At 40.3% G+C, this 5,479-nt stretch overlaps 1 pseudogene; it reads left to right on the top strand.

Moving 5' to 3' along the window:
• Window positions 1-1,483: 1,483 nt before the first annotated feature.
• On the top strand, window positions 1,484-2,282 carry LOC149265132 (D-lactate dehydrogenase [cytochrome], mitochondrial pseudogene; annotated as a pseudogene).
• Window positions 2,283-5,479: the final 3,197 nt, after the last annotated feature.

Below are 5,479 nucleotides of genomic sequence, written 5' to 3'. Positions count from 1 at the left end.
TTCTGCATCCTGCACCACCCGAGGAGAGGAACCAGGTTCCTATGCTGCATGCGCCCCATCGTCGAGATCTCCGCCACGAACCCCTTCATTCCCTCGTTTAACTCCTTAGTTATAGATTTCACCGCCACTTCCAGGCCGCTGCCCGGGAGAACGCCCTTGTAAACTCTGCCGAACCCCCCCGCGCCCAAAATGTTTTCATCCCAGAATCTGTTAATTCTTTAGTTATGGGGCCAGAACTCACTCTCCCATTCTTCTATTATTTCTCTGTTCTTGAATTTTATGAAAAGCACGGCTGCGACTACCCCCAAGAAGAGAACCAGAATGGCCACTGTAACGCCGGCTATCCATCCCCGACTGGGACGCTTCCAATACATTTTAGCAAACGAAGGGAGACGCGAGATATCGAGGGGGTGCGCTGTGTCTTGTGTGTTGAAGCTCCATGCGAGAATAAAATGGTCTTGAATGAAATTCCCCGTAGCTGCTGAAAAGCCAACGAACATCTTCTCTTCCAGAACTATCTGCAGATCGATTTTCCGAGATATGAGCGGCCTCTGCGGTCTGGGCAAGCCGGCCAACGTTATGGTAACGTTGATCTGGCTTTGCAAATGGTCGTAATCGATCCAAGCCTGTATGTTGCGTCCGCTCTTGAGGCCGATTGTATGGAATTCCTGCCCATTCCAATAGCCGGCAGCCTTGCTTCCAATCCCAAGGCGATTTCGATCACCTGAGCCCTTGGGAGACCGGTTCCGCTTCCGAAAGAAACGAAGAGAACCGACAAAGGCAGCTGCTTATCTAACCACTTGAGGCAATCCGCCCCTCCATCTTCAACAGGTTTGTCATTTTGTAACCATCCTGATCGAACGGTTGAAACTTTTGCAATCGTCTAACATAGGATCCTATGGCGTACGAGGATGACAAGTGGGCAGAGAGGGGAGTTCATTTCAGAGGGAACGCCTTAGGGCGTAATTATTTTCTCGGTCATGTAACCCAAGTTTGGTATGCGCGTCTACATAATAACATGCTGGCATTATTTTTTTTACGGAGGTGATTGGTGTCTGGCTGTTTTATGGTGTTCCCCTTGGCTCAACGCTTAGTTTGTTAACTGAATACTTGACACCGTACACAGAACCTTTTCGGTTGCCCGTATCGCTGTAGAAACATAACGCATCCACCTTCTTTGCCTTATTGCTTTGGAAAATGGTGCGAGTATTGAAGCTAACGTGTGATCTTGAAATCTGGTGGTGCAGCGGAACTCTCTAGTACCCAAGACTATTTTCCGCCTTCGCACTTGACAAATTGATGTTGCATATATTTCTGAGGGTTTTATTAAATTTCTATTGTATTCTAAAGATGGTATGCACACTACAATGCACTAGTCAAAACAATTTCTTTGCTACGTCTCATTACTTCATGCTTCTTCCTCAGATTAACTTTCATTATATGTTGGCAAGAGTAGTGATTTTTCTTGTTCCCGAGGTCTAAAATGCAGATTGTTAAAGCATTGCAGCTTGAAGATATGGATGTTGTAGTTGAGCCAGGCATTGGATGGATAGAGCTAAATGAATATTTATTACCCTATGGTCTATTCTTCCCTCTAGATCCTGGACCTGGGGCTACAATTGGAGACATGTGCGCAACACGTTGCTCTGGCTCTCTTGCAGTGAGATATGGAGCTATGCGTGATAATGTTATTAATCTTTAGGTGGTTCTAGCAAATGGGGATGTTGTTAAGACAACATCCCGTGCACGCAAGAGTGTAACCGGATATGATTTAACACGGCTAATTATTAGAAGTGAAGGGACGCTAGGTGTAATATTGCGTCTACAGAAGATTCCAGAATCAACTATGGTTGCAATGTGAAATTTTCCTACTATAAAAGATGCAGCTGATGTGGCTATTGCTACGGTGCATTCAGGTATTCAGGTTTCAAGAGTGGAGCTTTTAGATGAAGTTTAAGTACATGCTCTCAATAATGCAAATGGAAAGGACCTACCTATATTTCCGACGTTAATGTTTGAGTTTGTTGGAACAGAAGCTTATGCCCATGAGCAAACACTATGTACAAAACATTTCCAAAGAGTACCATGGATTTGACTTTGTATTTGTTGAAACCTCCGAGGAGAAAGAGAAGTTATGGAAGATGAGAAAGGAGGCACTTTGGGCCAACTTGGCAATGGAGCCTGAATGTGAAGCAATGGGAATGGATGTTTGTGTCCCATTATCTCATCTTACAGAATTGGTGGCAAGAAATGTTAGAGAAGTTTTCATTGATTGGCAATAATTCTCAAGACATTCTCTATCTAGAAATATATGCCATATTTGCCATTCAAAGATGAATTTTCAGACTGGAAATATTACAAAGGTCTCGTGAAATCATTACAACAAACTGGCTGCGGTCATGTGCTTGATCTTTATTCTCAGGTCCTGGCTTCCCAAAGGACTTTCTACAGCAAGATTTTGAATTTATCGAATTGCAGTATGAAGCAGCTTTGCGCGTAGGAAAGTGGGATTTCTATTGGATTTCTCCTCAATTTAATTATGTCCAATTTGGTGGCCAAACCAGCATCCAACGAATTACTTGCAAACTTTACATAGGTCTACTGGTAACAGATTGTCAATTTTCTAATGGCAAAACTGCAATACGATGTGCTTCATATTTCACTTATGTTTTATATGTTGAGCACTAGTGTGAAGAATATTTTGAATCTCTCATTTCATTTTCTTTTATAAGCAGCTACCAGATCATATAGCATATTTTGAATCTCTCATTTCATTTTTTTTTTTATATAAGTAGCTACTAGATCATATAGCAGTGCTGATGGTAGCAACCACAAATATTAATGAGCCTGAAAGCATCTACAGAGTTTGCTCCCATAAGTTACCTCTAATGTCTATAAGAAGGTGATGCTTACACGCTCGGATTGAAGCTAAAGAATCCAAGAAGATAAACTCTTTAGTCAAGAAAGTATACGTTCTGTTCAACTTGTGAACAAGTTGAACACCAAGCGAGATAAGGATGACAAAAAGGAAGCTTATCATCTAACCATATTGCACCCATGCTTAGAAGTTGCTGCCGATGGTTTTGATTCATTGGACAAGGATTTGAATTAGCTCACTGATGAGGGAAATCCGCCAATGAATTAGTTATTCAAATTTTTAGCTAACTTTGATTAATAATGCACTCTTCTTTTAGACAGAGTTCATCTTAAGAACTGTATATTTCGTGAACTTTGATTTTCCTTAATATATTGCCACAGACTTTTGGCTTTTATTCTTTGTTTTTAGAGATTTTTAAATTAGGCACCCATATCTTTAATAGACTTAACAGATCTGAGAGTTTGAACTGGCTCCGATACCAAATGTAAGAGCTGAACTAATTTAAAGAACCATTACTGAAACCATTATTGAAACTGTAAAGACTGTAAAGGAGTTTTAAAGAGTCATCTAACCTGAATAGATTATGAAACCTTATGAACCTGTTCTGAATTTATACATAACTTCGTATATCTAATTGATTAATTTGATGAGAAGTACTTACCTGGTCTGCTGCAGATGAAGATGGTTTGTTGTTATGAAGATGTGAAGTTGCTTCAGAACTTTTCCAGATCGCTCCCGTTTACCAAAAGACCGAAACCACTCAGCCAGACTAAGCAGAACCTCGCTACTCAATCCAGTAAGCTTCTCAGTTGAAGCAAACTGTTCCCCCCTGCCCAGAAACTTAGGTCTTCCTGATCATAAACATACTCTGTGTATTAGTTTTGCTCCTCCTTCCTTTCTTCTCTCCCCTGCCTCCAACCGGAGCTTCCTTCTTATAAATTTCCATTACCGACATCCTCCATCACCGTGTCTCATTTATGATACGTGTTGATTTTTATAAACCAAATTTGATTTGATTTTATCTACATATCTTAATTTTGAAATAAATTTTATTTATTTATTTTTAATTTTTTAATTTTTAATTTAATTAACTTTATTTAATTTCATAAATACTACTTTACTATAAGTGGGTCATTACAATTGTCATGGGCATGGGTTTTTCTAGATGTGATAGTGGTTTTAGCCTTGCCTTTCCATTTCCAGATAGCCATGGTGTGATGGGTGTTTCTTACTTGGTTGAGCTGGATTGCCAGATGGTTTCAAAACTGAGTGGGGTGGTCATAGGAAAATCACAAGGCCTAGAAATCCTTTGACCGGTAATGGAAGGATACATGGTAAAGTGTAAAGTGTAGAGATGGAAAACTCCTCTCAGTTTAGGTGGAGAGATCTGGAGGCATCCATGCATGTTTAGACCTAGTAATCCTTTGACTAGTATATGGCAGGATTGTGGTAAATCTTGTAGTGTATAATTATTGTTTCGGCCTAGGAATCCCTTAGACAGATACACGGTAAAACCCAAGGAAGCCTTGGTGGGTTTTGTTGTGAGTCCCACATTCATGCTTGCAATATGGCATAGGGGTGATTGGATGGAAAAAATATTTGGTTCAGCCCAATCTATGGTCGGGTGGTAAGTGGAAGTCCCTGATTTGGTTGGCTTTTGCATATGTTAATAAGAGCTCTTTTCCTCTTTCATTTTATGTGTAAATGTACCTGTTATTATGTAGCTTTAATGGTTGTTATCTTGTTATTATTATGTTGGTTATACACATATCTTATGGTTTATGACATATCTTAGTCATGTATCTCATCATGTTTTGATTAGTAAATGAATGTATGACCTAATAGATGATAATGCATCTATTATGAGAGGGCATCAGTCCTTCTTGATGATTATCAGACAAGTATGAGACCCTTATGTTCATATATGTTTTTATGACCTGTAGATTACATGTTTGATGGAATTCCTGTTATGGATGGTAGGGAACAGGTCAAGTCCTTGTTCAAGTTTTTGTAATTGTAGCCTTTTTTCATTGTTATGTATCATTTCTATCATTTTCATGAAGTTTTGGGCAGAGGCTTAAGTTCTAGCCCTGAAAAAGTGGCTCAAAATCCGAGGTCACTGGCACATCACTGCTTGAAAAAAACTGTTGTCGTATGTATGACTTGTCATGGGAGTGATTGGAGGGTTTCAGTCACATGGATGTCTTGTCATGAGAGTGACTGGAGGGTTTCAGTGGCTTAAAGGGCTTATCATGGGAGCTACTGGGGGTCTAGATCAGTGACAAGCTAAGTTGACTCAAGGGTTTGGCACCTGGAGTGGTTGGTTGGCTCTTGGTGGTCGTGTAGCACCTGAGGAGGGTCTGTAAAGTGTTGGTATGTCAGTTCCACTTCCTTAAGGTGATCTACTGGGTCGAATCATGCCATAGTAGCTTTTTTTTAGATGTTTACCCTAACAGGTTGATAACGTAGGTAAATGTGGGAGGAGGGTGTTACATAGTGGTATTAGAGGATGGTTCACCCCTTGGACTAGATGGGTGGAATGTGTTTATCATGTATACATGTCGGGTGCATATGTGTTCTCTACGTTTGTGGTCTATGTGC

The sequence above is a fragment of the Pinus tabuliformis genome, chromosome 6 (assembly GCF_031772625.1).
Source record: "Pinus tabuliformis cultivar Carrire ecotype Pingquan chromosome 6, CPIR1, whole genome shotgun sequence".
NCBI classification, from domain to species: domain Eukaryota; kingdom Viridiplantae; phylum Streptophyta; class Pinopsida; order Pinales; family Pinaceae; genus Pinus; species Pinus tabuliformis.
The sequence above is the reverse complement of the archived record's forward strand: the minus strand, read 5'-3'. Positions and strand labels throughout refer to the sequence as shown.